Raw genomic sequence first — 17,936 nt, 5'->3', positions numbered from 1 at the left:
GAAAAAGCGCTGGAATGGATCATCTCGTTCCTCACCAGAAGAACCCAGAGAGTCCGCCTCCCTCCGTTCAGATCCGAGGCCACCGAAGTCATCTGCGGCGTACCACAAGGATCTTCACTCAGCCCAACCCTCTGCAACGTCTACATGAGCCCCCTCGCAGCCATCGCACGCCAGCACAACCTCAACATCATCTCCTACGCCGACGACACCCAGCTCATCCTCTCCCTCACCAGCGACCCCACCACCGCCAGAGCCAACCTACAAGAAGGGATGAAAAACGTCGCCGACTGGATGAGGAACAGCCGCCTTAAACTGAACTCGGACAAGACGGAAGTCCTCATCCTGGGATCATCACCCTCCGCCTGGGACGACTCCCCGTGGCCCTGGCCCCGGGCACAACTCCCAAACCGACGGACCACGCACGCAACCTGGGCTTCATCCTGGACTCCTCCCTGTCAATGACCAGACAAGTCAACGCCGTCTCATCCTCGTGCTTCAACACCCTGCGCATGCTCCGCAAGATCTTCAGATGGATCCCCACGGAAACCAGGAAGACCGTCACCCAGGCACTTGTCACCAGCCGACTTGACTACGGAAACACCCTCTACGCCGGAACCACAGCGAAACTTCAAAAAAGACTCCAACGCATCCAGAACGCCTCCGCCCGACTCATCCTCGACATCCCCCGACACAGCCACATCACCGGACGCCTGAGAGATCTGCACTGGCTCCCCGTCAGCAAGAGAATCACGTTCAGACTCCTCACCCACACACACAAGGCTCTCCACGACCTGGGCCCCAAGTACCTCAACGACCGCATGACCTTCTACACGCCCACCCGCCAGCTACGATCGACCCGCCACGCACTCGCCACTGTACCACGCATCCGCAGAGCCACCGCCGGAGGAAGATCCTTCTCCTACATGGCAGCCAAGACGTGGAACTCCCTCCCCACCCACCTCCGGCGAACCCAAGACCATCTCGCCTTGAGACCCTCCCGGGTGAGTAGTGCGCTATACAAATGTCGTGATTGATTGATTGAGTGTCCAGCACCTTCCCTGACAATTATTTGACTGGAGTTGGAATAGTAAATTATATTGGGTCAGTGTCCTGCAACTTCCCTCACATTTGTCAGATTGGAGTTGGGATAGTAAATTACACTGGGTCAGTGTCCAGCACCTTCTCTGATATTTGTTAGATTGGAGTTGGAATAGTAAATTATATTGGGTCAGTGTCCAGTACCTTCCATGATAATTTATTGATTGGAGTTGGAATAGTAAATCATATTGGCTCAGTGTCCAGCACCTTCCCTGACAAATATTTTACTGGAGTTGGAATAGTAAATTATATTGGGTCAGTGTTCTGCACCTTCCCTGACATTTGTCAGATTGGATTTGGAATAGTAAATTATATTGGGTCAGTGTCCAGCACCTTCTCTGATAATTGTTAGATTGGAGTTGGAATAGTAAATTATATTGGGTCACTGTCCAGCACCTTCTCTGACATTTGTCAGACTGGAGTTGGAATAGTAAATTATATTGTGCCAGTGTCCAACACTTTCTTTGATATTTGTTAGATTGGAGTTTGAATAGTAAATTATATTGGGTCAGTGTCCAGCACCTTCTCTGATATTTGTTAGATTGGAGTTGGAATAGTACATTATATTGGGTCAGTGTCCAGCACCTTCACTGACATTTGTAAGACTGGAGTTGGAATAGTAAGTTATATTGGGTCAGTGTCCAGCACCTTATTCACTGTTATTTGAATGGAGTGGGAATAGTAATTTATATATGTTTTATAATTATTTCTGAAAAGGCTTGTAAAATGAAATTATGATGTTATATTCTAATTGTAGAATACATCTTTGTAATGGAAAAGGAAGATGTACATATATAATATTATTATAATAATAACATTTTAAAAATAACATTGTAATATTCTTTGTCAAATAAGTAGACATGAAGTTTTAGCAATTTTTTATTGACAGATTGTATTCATAATATGTACAGTACAGTATACAATAATTCTAATGTTTTCATTATAAAGTTAGGTATATAGAATGTATTATATTACATTTATTTGTATTCATAAATGTTTAACATTCCCATAAAATAATATTCTAAACAGTATTTCTTAAAAAAATATAGTGTTGTTTTAGAAAATTAAATAATTACAAACATTTTGTTTTTCTATCTAATACATATTTAATTAATAATGTTAATATATAATATATTAATAATTATATATTTAGAATATTTACATAAACTGAAAATAAACAGGTAAGTATATATTTCCATTATTTACATGCAAACTATGTTTTAATAACATCTATAAATATTAAATACAATGGTCTCAATAAGGACAAAAAATTGAAAATAATTATTAATAACAATATAATTGTGTTTTGACCAAAAAAATAAATGATAATACAGAATGAAAAAATAATTTAGTTTTACAGTTGGATACAATGTTTGATATGTATTTTAAAATTATTTACATACATAGATATAATTAATAACAATAATCAATGTATTGTATTAATTAATATTATTAATTTACAAATGATATTTAATTATTACATATTTTTTTTAAAACATAAACATATTTTGAAAATATTAACTGAAGTGTACATTTTCTTTTGTATTTATTTACAATTTTGATACATAAATATGATTAATATTAATATTAAATATTATTTTATATTTATTATTATTATTAATTTACAAATGATATATAATTTTCTACAAACTTCACAAATATTTTGTAAATGTAAAATGTTATATAAACTCCAAATAAATTTGTTCTATGTATTTATTATAATGTTTACATATTTAATGAAGTATTAATAATAATTAATAATATATTATTAATATTTATTATTAATTTACTAAGGAGATTCAATCAAATATTATATTTATAAGTGTTAGAATTTTTTTTATTACATTTTAAGTCTAGTAATGTATTTTATTTTTATTTAGAAAATTGTATTAAAAATGTTTAAGTTTCTATTATTGTTTAAATGGGACTATTTTTTTACCGCGTAAGGTTATTTTGCTTCATTCCGGACTGGAGAAGCTCGCGGTTGAATGCTGCGTCGAGTTCGGAAAGATAAGGTGTGTTTTTGTTATTATATGTTATAGACTAGTAGGGCCCCATTAGGATGGCGGGCGGGCTTTGCCCGCCCGCCATCCTATCGGAAATCGGGACCGCCCGCCCTAAGGGCGGGGGTCCTGCACGCACCATTAGGATGTGCCCGCCACAGTGGCGGGCACATCCTGTATTTATAGTATTGTGGCGGGCGGAGCTCTCTGCTCCGCCCGCCACAATACTAAAAATGCTTAGCAGCATTTACGTAATCAAAGCGGCAGGCACCGCGCGGTGCCTGCCGCTTTGATTATGCAAATGCAGGGGGGTACCACAGGTACTCCCCCGTGTGCCACCCCCCTTTGGCCTTCCCTCCGGGGGCCCACAGAGTGAACACCGCCTGCCTTTTCCTGCGGAAAGGCATTGCACACTTGCCATTGTAATATGGCTGGCGGTGTCTCATAGACACCGCCACCATATTAATAATTTTCCGCCCCGGCCGCAATGCGACCGGGCGGAAAAGTGGCGGGCGATGTTTCCCACCGTTGCGGTCCCCCCCGCCATTGTAATGTGGCGGGGGGGAAAAGGGTGGCGGGCGGTCATTTCTGTTGGGCGGATCGCCACCGCCACCATGGCGGTGGCGATCCGCCTGACATCCTAATGGAGCCCGTAGTGTTTGAGTGTATTTAGGAGGTGTTTAGTGTTATTGTGTGGTTTTAGTCATGGTTTTGGTATGTTTTAGGTGTAAGTTGGTTTTTACGGAAGTGTTGTGAGTGTTTAAGGCGTAGTGTATTTTTTTAAGTTAATGTTATAATATGTTTATTTTAATGTTTTATAGTGATGATTATGTATATTTTGAAATGTTTGGGAGTTTGTATGGGTGGTTTTGTTGTAACCATTTTTATAGGTTCCGGGATTTCGCGGTTTCGTTCCGAAAATGGATGCGATTTTTTTTGGGAGAAAAGAGTGTATTACTTTATTAAAGTAATGTTTTAAACTCTCTCTCCTTTTCTCATGGTTTCATGGTGCGATTTTTTATCTTTTTGTTTAATTTTTGGGTTTTTAAGGGTATCTATTTGGATTTGGAGAAGACTGGATGGCGAATAATCGTTTACAACTTAACGCCACCAAGACGGAGGTCATTATCTTCGGTAGGGACAGCGGGCTCTGGGGAGACCAATGGTGGCCTTCTGAACTGGGTCCTGCTCCCACTCCTGTAGCCGAAGTCAGAAATCTGGGCGTATGGCTTGATGATCAACTGTCTTTTATTCCTCACATCAAGCGTGTCGCTGGAACTTGTTTTGGCGCTCTACAGTGCCTACGGCCTATTTTTAAATTCTTTGACGCGGACACCAGGCAGATCATAGTCCAAGCTCTGGTGTTGACCAGATTGGACTATGCCAGCTCCCTGTTTCTGGGTGTGAATCAAGCTGAGCTAGCCCGCCTTCAGCGGGTACAAAACGCGGCGGCCAGGATGCTGGTCGGCCTTCCTAAATTTGTTTCTGCTCGCCGCACTATCTACGACCTCCACTGGCTCCCAGTTGGCCAAAGAATTAAGTTCAAGGCTTTGTGCCTTACTTTTAAAATTCTCAATTTGGCCTCCCTCCTATTCTCACCCAGACTATTCTCCACTATGTCCCCTCAAGAGCCCTTCGGTCTGCAGGGTCTAATTTAGCCATTATTCCTCGCTTTAAAAAGTCCAGAATGGGTGGACGTTCCTTTTCGGTGATGGCGGCTACACTATGGAACTCTTTGCCTGCATCACTTCGTTCCATCCCAGATTTGTTTCAGTTTAGGAAACTATTAAAAACTCATTTATTCTCCTCTGCTTAGCTCCAGTGTTACCTGGTCCTCTCTGTTGTGTTGTGTGTTTCATCTCCAAAAGCGCCGGGACGCCTCTTGGCTGCGGCATCTGTGCGCTATACAAAATAAAATAACATAACATAACATAACTAGGGGCCCCATTAGGATGGCGGGTGGGCTTTGCCCGCCCGCCATCCTATCGGAAATCGGGACCGCCCGCCTAAGGGCGGGGGTCCCGCACGCACCATTAGGATGTGCCCGCCACAGTGGCGGGCACATCCTGTATTTATAGTATTGTGGCGGGCGGAGCTCTGTGCTCCGCCCGCTACAATACTAAAAATGCTTTGCAGCATTTACATAATCAAAGCGGCAGGCACCGCGCGGTGCCTACCGCTTTGATTATGTAAATGCAGGGGGGTACCACAGGTACCCCCGTGTGCCACCCCCCTTTGGCCTTCACTCCGGGGGCCCACAGGGGGCCCCCAAAGTGAACACCGCCTGCCTTTCCGTGGCGGCATTGCCGCAGCGGAAAGGCATTGCACTCGTGCCATTGTAATATGGCTGGCGGTGTCTCATAGACACCGCCACCATATTAATCATTTTCCGCCCCAGCCGCAATGCGACCGGGGCGGAAAAGTGGCGGCTGGTGTTTCCCTAGGTTGTGGTCCCCCCCACCATTGTAATGTGGCGGGGGGGAAAGGGTGGCGGGCGGACATTTCTGTCGGGCGGATCGCCACCGCCACCATGGCGGTGGCGATCCGCCCGACATCCTAATGGAGCCCTATGCGTTTTATTTTTAACCAAAGTGTGTGTATGTGACTTTAATTAATAAAGTTACCACACTTGCTTTTATCGGGATTTCCTGGAGCGTTTTTTCATATTTTTACTTATTTTCGGGATTTTGAGGGTTTCATCAATTGGATTTGTAATGGATTACCAGTGGAGTACATGGATAAGAAGTGGCTGGAATACGTATTCTTGAGCAACATAAATTGTAAGTGTTTTTATTTCTTATTAGTTGGGTGGGAAATGTCATTGTTATTATTGTTGGTGTATTTGATGTCATAATAATAGATATTTCGTAATTGTCTAGAAAATGTTTTTTAATTTGAAATAAATATGTTTGACAATTATGGAATATTTTTTATGATCCAATATTATTTTGATAATTTGAACATATTTTTAATATTGATAAGGTATTGTTTTTTTGGATCACATAATTCATAGTAGGCTTTTTGCTATTAGGGATAGGTAGTCTAGGCCTCTTGTAGAAGGATATAGGGTGACTTGGCTTTGGAGTAGAGTAAACATTTGTTTTGTTTGTTTAGTTAGTTTTGGTCCTATTTGTGTTACTGATTGTTCAATGCGTAGTTCTTGGTAGCTTTGTTCTTTTTGTAAAGCTTCAATTAGTTTCTGTACAGTGGGATTTCCTCTGCTAGTGGTAGCTTGAAATGCATTATGCCATCCTTCTACACTGTTGTTTGTTTTAGCTTCTTGATTCAGTGTACTTAAATATACATTCCACCAAGCTATGTGAAACTTAGGTTGGCGTCTGTGTCCTGAGCTATGTAGCCTTCCCACCCATGTATCTTCAAAGTAGTCTAGGAGTGGGTCTAGTTGTTCCTCATATTTTTTGTAGTATGGGCTGTCAATTAGTATGTCATAATGTTCTGCTACATCTGTAACAGGGACATAGGATAGTGAAATTATTTTTTTTATTTGGTATGCAAAAGTGCTATCGGTAGCATATTGCACGCTTAAGGTACATTTTTGGAGATGTCTCCAAATGCTCTGATTGAAATGATAATAGCAACCTTGTATTGCTGTGTGGGGAAATGTTTTTAATATGCTATTAATCATTGCTACCTCGAAATCAATAATTATTTTTTGTGGAAAATAATTGTTGATTTCTTGTTTTATTGTATTCAGGAGTTCTGTGTAAGTATTTTGTTGTTTGTTGGGTAACAAACAGTAAATAAATGGGATGTTGGAATGATGGTACAATCCATGTATGCTGTAGAGTTGGTTAAATGGTTTAGGGCATGTTTTAAAAGTACCATCCATCATCCAGTGTTCGCATTCCTGGAGTTTTCTTAGATTGTTTGCAGTAGCAAACATTATAATTCGGTTGGTAGGGCTTTTGTTATCAAATAGTAGAAATGGTTATTTATCATGTGTTATACTCAATTCAGGAGGAATGACTACTTCTTCAAATGTTTTGGGGTTAGGTTGAGTCGTTGTTGTGACTCTTTTTTGTCTGGCAATTGTGCGTTTTAGAGAGTCAATTGAGGGTAGTTGGCCACAAGCATGTTGAGGAACTTTTAATAGTTCCTCTTTCAGTATTTGGGTAGTTGGTTTGTCAGTTCCTGTACTTGCTTCTTTTATGCTTTCTAGAGCAACCATTGACCTCAATTTCAGTTACATTAGGGGGGTGATTGTGTTCTTTGGTAAATAATACATTAGCTTCTTCAGTTGTAGCCCTACCATAACATTTATTAGAGTAGTATTTACTACATTTCCAGAATACTTTGCGTCCTGATTGTTTTTCTTGCGTATACACATACCCCATATAACACAGTAAAAGCTTGTTTTTCTGAGACATAACAAACTCAGCACCTTCAGTCATTTTTCTATTTCTTGTGCTAGGAAAGATTAGAAAGTAATATATTTTAAGTTTAAATATTGCTATACATGTGTTTTATACATTTCTCTTTCAATGATTATACTTACATTTATTATGTGTTGTAATTTGAAATGTTGAGAAGGTGTTTTCAAGCTTTTTCTTCTATTTGCTTGCTTTATTTCTGTTGGTAGAAAATAAAAATAATTAGAAAATCTATTCTTTTATTACACTTTGAGTCTTTTCTAGGGTGAAGATTTCTTTTATTTAGCATTTACTTACATTTATTATGTGTTGTAATTTGAAATGTTGAGAAGGTGTTTTCAAGCTTTTTCTTGTATTGCCTTGTTTTATTTCTGTTGATAGAAAATTACAAAAATTAGGAAATCTATTCTTTTATTACAATTTGAGCCTTTTCTAGGGGGAAGCAATCTTCTAGTTAGCATTTAAGGTTTTCTTAAAAATTTTACAAATATACTTACTTGTTTAAATTGTCTAGTCTTTAGCTTTGATGTAGTAGTTTTTGGATGTTTTCAAAATTTCTGTAAATAACATAGAATAAAGATAAAATGTTTATTAGAAACTTGGGTTTAATAAATGTAGTTAGTTTGTCAGAAAACATTTAAATATACTTACAATAAGGAATTTCTAGTGAATAATCAGTTAAGTGTTTTTTGTTGTGTTTTGGAGATCTGTGTAGAAGAAATGTAAAGGCAAAAAAATAATTAATTAAATTGTTTAGAGAAATATGTCCACTTTTAGGGCCCCATTAGGATGGCGGGCGGGCATTGCCGCCGCGGAAAGGCATTGCACACTTGCCATTGTAATATGGCTGGCGGTGTCTCATAGACACGCCACCATATTAATCATTTTCCGCACCGGCCGCAATGCGACCGGGGTGGAAAAGTGGCGGCGGTGTTTCCCACTGTTGCGGTCCCCCCCGCCATTGTAATGTGGCGGGGGGTAAAAGGGTGGCGGGCGGTCATTTCTGTTGGGCGGATCGCCACCGCCACCATGGCGGTGGCAATCCGCCCGACATCCTAATGGAGCCCTAAGTCTACTACTTTAGTGTTAATTACTAAATAGTTTAACTTACTTCAATTATTTCTGTAGGAGTCTTGTTTGGAAAAGTATTTTTCTCTGGAAACAGTTGGTCAGAGTGTCACCTTCTTTCTTTAGAGTTAGAAGCAGGAAGTAGCAGTTGGACAATAATCCTTTTATACTGTGTATTTGATTAGTTCTTTAATTTGATTGGATGTTTTAAGAATGGGACATTTTTATTGGTTGGTTTGAATTTTTTTAACCCCTTAAGTGCTGATGACGGAACCGCTCCGTCATCAGCTGCGGGTGCGCTGTGCTGATGACGGAGCGGTTCCGTCATGGCCCGCTCGGCGCGCCTGCGCTGAGCGTTCTATTGAGCGGGGCGGGCCATGACGGAACCGCTCCGTCACAAGCACAGCTCAACTGACGCTGGTGATGGAGCGGTTCCGTCACCAGCATGCGGCCGCCGCGCGGCCGCCCCGCCCCCTTAGCACTGCGGCGGAATAGCCGCCGCAGTGAAGGGGTTAAATTTAATTGCTATGTTCGTTGTTGTGGAAATGCTATTTTTTTAACACAGCTGCAGGAAACTTGGTTTGTATTTAGTTCTATTTTAAATATATGTAATTATAATTTGTGAATATATGTTAAAAGTATTGTATTTATTTATTATTTCACAGCGCTGTTTGGATTATATGTGGCTAAAATGTTTAAATTTATTTATGTGTTGAATTTTTTTTATTGTTTTTCTAATATGTATTGTGGAGTGTATTTTATATTTTAAATATATACTTGTATTGTATTTACAATGTTTTAGGTATATTTTATAGTGTTGATATTCCTTATTTTTCGATATTAGTGTTATCTATATATTTGCAATCAATATTTTTGTAGTGTACTATTTATTTTTTGACAACACGATATTTGGTTATTCTATATTTTGTCTTTCGATAATATTGTTTTCGATAATTAATTCACTCAATATTTTGTAGTCGATATTTTAGTAGTTTCCTAATTAAGTATAGGATGTCGATATATTTGTAGTCGATATTATATAGCCGCTATTTTGGTAACTCGATATTGTGCTCGTCGATATGTCAGTGATCCGCAGTAAGGGCCTATACGCGCGAATAGCCTGGACCCCACACGCACAGGAGATGAGGGAGAGATGGAGACAACGACCACGCCCCTGGCAGCCAAGATGGACTCAGTGCTCGCAGCAGTGGAGGAAATCGGTGCTGCATTATAACACACCAGAACTTCTCTGGAAACCTGAATAGATAAAGTTACTTCGGACTTCACGCTGCTGCATGCAGATTACTGAAAAGTGGCCGAAAAAGTCACCACGCAAGGCCAAACACTCAAAGATCTACAGCCTATCACCCAAAGCCACGCAGCTGCATTACAGGACATGATAGATCGCATACAAGCCCTGGAAGATAGAGCAAAGGATGCAGTAGGATGCACCCGCCGCCAGAACGTCCGCGTGGTGAGACTGACAGAAGGGGGAGGAAGGCAGGAACCCCGAACAATACATGGAACGCTGGCTTCGCGACCTTCTCCCCCAGGAAGCATTGTCAATGCAGTTCGCAGTAGAAAGAGCCCACCGCGTGCCGGTGCAGAAACCCCAGCCAGGAGCTAGGCCGCGTCCGTTCATCTTCAGGATCCTCAACTACAGGGATAGAGATGCGGTGCTACGGGAAACACGTAAAATGGACAGCCTCAGAGTGGGTGGTAGTCAAGTAATGCTCTTCCCAGACTACACCGCTTTAGTGCAGCGCCACAGGAGCAACTATGCAGAAGTGAAGCGCCAACTCAAAGCTCAGGAATTACCGTGCTCACTGTTATTCCCTGCTCGGCTGAGGGTGGTTGTGAAAGAATGGACCCACTTCTTTGATTCTCCTGCAGAGGCATGGGACTGGTTGGAAGAGACAGGGCGGTGGACAGGTGCAAGGCCCTCGGATCCAGAAGGCAACAACCCAACAGGCAGGAGGAACAGGTGGCGAGGACGTCGAGGAACAGTGCAAAATGCAAAACCAGGGGCGACAGTCCCGAGTCCGGAGAAAATGAGAAGGGAGAGGCAAGATGTCCCGGAAGCAGCCACAACCCTTGGATCCTCATACTCAAAGGAACACTTAGACAGTTACACAAGAGACGGTGCGGAGGCCGCTGCGTACGCACCCGGCCAAGCCTTTTTATATTGCCACAGGGAGAAGGTGCACATAAGACAGCACTAAACCTGAGCCCGGCTGGACTCACATACTTCTCTGGGTAATTATTTAGATGGCACACTACATGCATGGTGTGGGGGGGATAGCCGCAGCAGAACGTTACCTGTGCGCGCACCCCTTCAGGCAACACACTGAATTAGTCTGTACTTCTAAGCTGTTACAGAGGTTTGGACGGACATTCCGCAAAGTTTACCCCAACTGTTATGTTCTTTCTGTTGTAGCAGACCGATGCATTAGTATATGTCAATGGCCCCCGTGCACCACGACACGCCCTGCCCTTGACGACCCCAGTGACTAAACACACTAGAAATGACACTGACTAATATAATTACGTGGAACATACGCTGCATGCACACACCCACGCGGCGTTACTCATATTTTCTTACCTCTGGAGACACTCGGTTGGAATTGCCTTATTGCAGGAAACACATATGACACAGCCGGAACTAGACAGGCTGCACCAGCGCTGGAGGGGACAGGTGTAAGGAACAGTGTACTCTGCACACGCGAGGGGCACACTAGTCTGGGTGAGAGCGGGCATCCCGTTCATCTGTGAGAATGTGGTGACGGACCCCGAAGGCAGATACACTTTAGTGAGTGGGACACTTAATGGTCAGGCAATACTACTGGCCTCGATAAATGCCCCAAATGTAGACCAGCTGTCATTCCTAACACAGTTGTCATTAATGCTGACTCCTTACGCTGGGCTCCCCTGGCTGTTGGGTGGGGACTTTAACTCGGTGCTCGACGTACATATATATAGGCCCCCCCCCCCTCCGGAAGACATTGGCTGTGTGAGGCACTCACGGACTGGCTATCACACCGGACATTGCTAGATATATGGCGCGTCCTCCATCTCAACAAACGTATTTATTCCTACTACTCCGTGCTACATGACCTGTATGTACGCTTGGATAGAGTGGTGGGCTCCCAGACCCTACTCCCACCAGTCGAGACATCGGAATACCTGGGGCAGACACACTCCGATCATAACCTTATGCAAATCCAGCTCATTTGAGAAGCTGATCACCCTCCCATTCCCACATGGCGCCTCCAGCCAACCGCATTAGAAGACCCTGAATTCCGCGCATCACTAGGAACTGCTGTCCTCACATATTTTGAACTCAATGAAGGTACAGCAAGTAATGCACTGGTGGAATGGGATGCCCACAAAATAGCGATCAGAGGTCACTGTTTAGGGGCCACATGGAGCATACGTAAGCAACTAGCACTATCGTTCACCCGCCTAGAATCACAGCTACTCCAATATGAATGCGAGCGGGGGCAGACACTCGGGTCACCTGGAAACCCTCAGGGCACAACACATGGAACTCATGGAGCGATTACGATGCCACAACTACACGGCTCACACGGCTCGCACACATGCCACAGCTGATAGGGCGGGCTGCCTGATTGCCTGGCTGCTGAAGCAGGAATGTAATCACGCCCCAATTGGAGCCATCCGTACATCGGAGGGGAACCTGGTGTACACACAGCGTGAGACCCACAAGGTGATGATAGACCACTACACACAATTATACCAAAGAAGGGGACGCTGCTAAGGTCCAGAGCTGGAAAGATTTCTAGAGCCTGTCCAGCTGCCCACAGCCTCGGAGGCACTCAATGGTCCCCTTACCTTAGAAGAACTCAGGGAGGCGATCCGTTCTATGGCGTCTGGGAAAACGCCAGGACCGGACGGCTTACCAGTGGAATATTACAAGGCTTACTGGGAATCTTTGGTGCAGAGATTGCACACCCTTTATATGGCAGATCTGGAAGAGGACACGCTGCCCCTTTTGATGCACGAGGCCTCCCTGGTGTCTCTGCTAAAGCCAGACAGGGATCCCACAGCATTGGGATCTTATAGACCCCTGGCGCTGCTCAATGTGGACTATAAGATATTCGCCAAAGTGCTAGCAGAATGGCTAGTGCTGGTAGTCCCCGAATTGGTTCACAGTGACCAAAATGGATTTGTACCCAAACATAGCACATTGTTAAATCTGCGCAGGTTTTTTAGAGTGGCATCGGACAGTGTAAGGGCGTGGTCCAGAGCAGGATGCCTTATGTTGTTATGTTATGTTATGTTAATTAGGGTTTTGCAAAGCGCTCAGCTACTCAAACAGAGTGTCCCGGCGCTGACAGACCCGACAAAAGGCACCAAACGAAAGACGCAGATGGAATTATTGGCAGAACAGCCAGGTCTTGAGCTCTTTTCTGAATGACAATAGGTTGTCGATCTTCCTTAGTGACATTGGCAAAGCATTCCAGGCCTTGGGCGCCAAATACTTAAAGGAGCGACCTCCGGTATGGGCACGTCTAATGACCGGGGTCGTGGCCAGCGCCAATGAGGCTGAGCGTAAGGCTCTGGCCGGGTTGTGGAAACCAATCCTGTTCCTCAAGTATCCGGCGCCCTTACCATGCAAAGCTTTGAACGCGATGGTAAGGGTTTTAAAAACAATACGTTTTCGTATGGGCAACCAGTGGAGAGATTTCAAGAGCCCCGCGGCGTGGGATCTCCGGCCAAGACCGAAAATTGCCCGCGCCGCAGAGTTCTCCACCACCTGTAAGCGGGACAGAAGATAGTCAGGGAGGCCAAGATAGAGCACATTCGCATTATCCAGCCTGGATTCTATCAACGCTTGGACAATCGTCCTCCTATGAGAGATAGACAGGAGTGGAAGAAATTTCTTCAGCATTTTGAGCAGGCCAAAACAATGCCCGACCAGGCCCAGAATCTGTGGTTTGGACGTAATACCATTGTCCATCTTCAGTCCAAGATTCTTCGCAACTGAAGTGTCCGTGGCCGGCGGAAACATGTCTACCGGCCACCAAGATTTCCAGCCGGGGTCCAGAGCACAGCCGAAAAAAAGGACCTCCAATTTATCGGAGTTACACTTCAATTGGTTTAGTTGGAACCAAGCGAAGATGGTATCCAGGCCGTTCCTAATCTGCTCTCCATTGAAATCCATGTTCTTACCACAGGTGAAGAGAAGCTGTGTGTCATCGGCATAGGAGACAATCCGGGCACCACAAGACTCAGCCAGTGCCGCCAGAGGGGACATATAGATATTGAAGAGAGTGGGGCTCAGAATGGAACCCTGAGGAACTCCCACCCTCAGAGGCGGCACTCCGGCTGAGTACGGAGGGGCCCAGACTGTCTGTTGGCGGTCCGAAAGAAAGGACTCGAACCATCTGAACACCGTCCCCTCAACCCCAATTTCCGAGAGTCTTGCAAGGCGACGGTTGTGGGGGACGGTGTCAAATGCCGCCGAGAGGTCTAGCATCACCAACAGAGCCTTTCCCCCACCGTCAAAAACCTCCTTAATGGCCTCCCATACCTCCAACAGTGCCGTTTCAGTGCTCATAATTAGCCCTGATCAGACAGCGTGGGTCTGTCCCCTCACGTAGTTAAAGAAAGGGGAGCAACATTACCGGTCATCCCTGGAACAGCCGGCCCAAACGAGAGCTGAATGTTACGAATTTTATGAGCAAAAAAGCCGGCTAATTCCAAAACCCATGGCTCCGAGAAAAAGCACTTGGTTGTCATTGAAGCAGGAGATGTAAATTCCTTCACAATCGTGAAGATTTCTTTGCTAGTGTTAGTTGCCTCATCAATCCTCCTGGCGAAATAAGCCTTTTTTTCCAGGTAGATTTCTTTGTGATAGGCTTTAACACACTGTCTATAAGCTCTTTTAAGTGGTTCTTCATAATTCGATCGCCATGCTCTTTCAGCCTTCTTGCACTGCCTCCTGCTGATGTTAAGTTCCGGCGTGAACCATGGTGCCGAGACCCGCGACGAGTTCTTATGCGGCGACTAAGAAGGTGTTAATTCATCGAGACATTGCACAAGCCATGTTTGAAAACGCTCTAAATCATTCTCAAGACAGCCCATGAGCTTGCACGGATGTGTTGTTAGGTGCTGCTTCACCATATCAGCCGATATCCGACCAAGAGCCCGCGGGGGCTGAGATTGGCGGCCAGGACCCCTAATCGTGGGCCTGGATTTACCCAAGATGTCAAAACTCACCGCATGTGGTCAGACCACAACACTGGTTTAGGCACGGCTGCTATCATCGGGACAGTAGAGAATATTTGATCCAGAGTGTGTCCCTTGTTGTGAGTAGGGGACACAATATAGGGCAATAAGCCTAATGGTTTAGTGGTATCAAATAATTTCATGGTGTCAGCTGCATCTGCCTGATCCATATGAATGTTGAAGTCGCCCAACAATATGCAATGACCTGGAAAAGGCCTTTGATTGCCTAGAATGAAGCGATCTAGTGGTTGTACTATTGAGATATGAGCTGGGCCTCGGATTTCCTCAGATGATTGGACTCTTATTGAAAAATCCCACAGTTTGGGTGAGATTGGGGCCATACATTTCTGACACTATTCCGATATGCAGAGGCACCAGGCAGGGGTGCCCGCTGTCAACCCTCTTGTTTGCACTGGCGATAGAGCCCCTAGCAGCAGCGCTGCGTGCAACACTAGGAGATGGAATACCCCTGGGATATACGGCGCACCAAGTGTTGCTGTACGCACGCGATCTCCTGATCTACATGAGGGACATAGAGGATATACCAACCCAGCTGGCAGGTACACTACGCGACTTCGCCGCCATCTCGGGTCTCTGCGTAATCGCTGGCAGGTCCTGTATTTATGCACTCGGGGAGGGAAGTCGAGACCCGTGTTATACACTAAATGGTATAAGGGTGCAATGGAAGGAAGACACTTTCCGCTACCTGGGAATCCACATATACCGTCAACCGACGGATCTAATTGACGGCAACCTAGGAAGGGCCTTTACGGCACTCAAGTCACAGGTACACTTTTGGAACACGTTCCCACTAACGATCACTGGGAGGGTGGCACTATCCAAATGGTGATCCTTCCCCGCCTCCTGTATTACTTTGCTAATCTACCTCTATATATCCTGGCGTCCTTCTTTGCTACACTAACTAGACTACTCAGGGACTTCCTTTGGGGGAACGCCAGGCATAGAATGGCACTGACAAAATTGTACCTGCCAACCGACCAGGGGGGTCTCGCTGCGCCTTGTTTTGAGCACTACTACTTCGCCGCACAACTGTAGTGGATTGCTCGTTGGCTTGCAGATAGGGGTCGCGAGGACACTGCGACCACACTGCCTACCCGCTCACTGGAACAAATAACAAGGCTCTTTCACCCGGCCACCAAAGCGGCAACGTGGGCGCCGCTCCTTCTTGCGGTGGCGTATAAGTGCAACCGCCGTAGCCTCTACCTCACCAGAGCGCTAATTCCCTATGTGCCGGCAGTACCACTGGAGGGATCCTCAAGTGGGCCTGGGGTACTCACGTCAACCGTGCTCAGGGAATGGCATGCAGCCGACATGCAGACCCTGGGAGATCTGTAGCGGGATGGCACACTTATACCATTTGAAACCCTAGTTGAAGACACAGGACTACCACCGGGGCAATTCCTAAGGCATCGGTCGCTGGTTGCGACACTAACTGCTAAATGGGGGGACATATCCAAGGAACCAAGCCAACACCTTACTATACAGTACCTCCACGTCATGGGGCGGGGCAGTCATTTGGTTCGCGGCGTCACTCCGAACACCCGCAGCGATCAGTCTAGACCCACTCCGCCGCAAATGGGAAACAGATCTAGGGCGACAATTGGAAGACAGGGAATGGGAAAAGATAATGAAGAGTCCAGTTCGTATACCCAGAAATATGCGATTCAGACAAATACAATTGTTCATAGGCCACAGAGCATATCTTACGCCGAGACGATCAACATGTACTTTCCCCGCACTGATGTGGTATGGCCTCGCTGTGCGGAAACAGGAGCAGGACTGATACATATGCTGTGGGGCTGTCACAGACTACATACTTATTGGCGTGCAGTCAGTGAGCAATTACACACATGCACAGGACGCGACATGCCCTTTGAATGGCCTGCTTACCTATTACACCATTTCCGTAGAACCCCGGCCACAAAAGTCACCTCTAGGTTCCTTGACCTAGGATTGGTTGTTGCCAAGCGCCTTCTCACTAAGCGGTGGAAAGCACACGATCCACCGCATATATGTGCATGGAGGAACTCGCTTTTAGCTTGGGCCAAAGCAGAGGAACTCGCCATCTTGCGGGAAGAAACGATGGTACTGAGAAAGGAGCCCACAGCGACCCAGTGGGAAGGATTGCTCTGGGGCCTACTACAGGCAGGGGGAACAACCCTGAGGGACAGTCCAAGGAAACTCGACACAAGCCCGCAGTGAGAGACGACACCCCGCCAATAGTCAGTCGTAATATCAGACACACACACACATATCCCACTTAACAATCAGGGTGGACATAGCCACAGCCAAAGGATGGGGGGCTGCTGTCAAGCTGATGCCACAAGATGGGGCGATGTGTGTGAGGGAGGGGCCATGGGGAGAGATAATTGCATAGACATTGATTAATGCTGCCATGGTTAGTTTTGGTTTTGATTGTTTTGACCATAACATCTGTTCAGAAAAATAGCTGCATAATAACAATCCACTTGCCGACCGTCGATGAGCATCTATAGCATCAATAGTGCTAATTCCAATGGTCAAGAACATTGCCACTTTCATAGAGCAAACAATAAACAAAGCGTCTTATGGCCATCGGTGATTTGGTACCAAGCCCGATAAGTTAAGATGAACTGACACTAGGGCACTGACTGTCCAACCCTATGTATATGTATATGCTTTTTTTTTCCTCTTCTTTTTTAAATCCCTCTGCACTTTCAATGCTTTTAAACGCTTTTCTTTTATCAACCTACTGTTTTAACCATGATCATAATATGCATCGCTTTTGTTAATGATTTTAGGTAATCATACAAAGTAAAGTATTCATTCTGTTCAATTGTATATGCTGATTGATCGGAAAGGACTCTGTAAAACGCACTAATGAGACCATGCAATTACTGTACTGTAACTTCTACCCTCCGTGAAATGGACTGTTTGCTGGGGTTAACCTCGATTCTGAACCAGCGACGACACAGATATGTATGTTTTGTTTAACACCCACTTCAAGTAATGCACCTCTAATATTGATAGAGGGAGCAATGTATAGATGGCTCTTGATGTGACATGTTGCCTTTCATGGATATGTAACATCAAAGTAAATAAAAACAGATTTGAACAAAAAAAC

This window comes from Lissotriton vulgaris, unplaced genomic scaffold, assembly GCF_964263255.1.
Source record: "Lissotriton vulgaris unplaced genomic scaffold, aLisVul1.2 SCAFFOLD_5718, whole genome shotgun sequence".
Taxonomy (NCBI): Eukaryota; Metazoa; Chordata; class Amphibia; order Caudata; family Salamandridae; genus Lissotriton; species Lissotriton vulgaris.
This window is presented reverse-complemented; position numbering follows the sequence as displayed.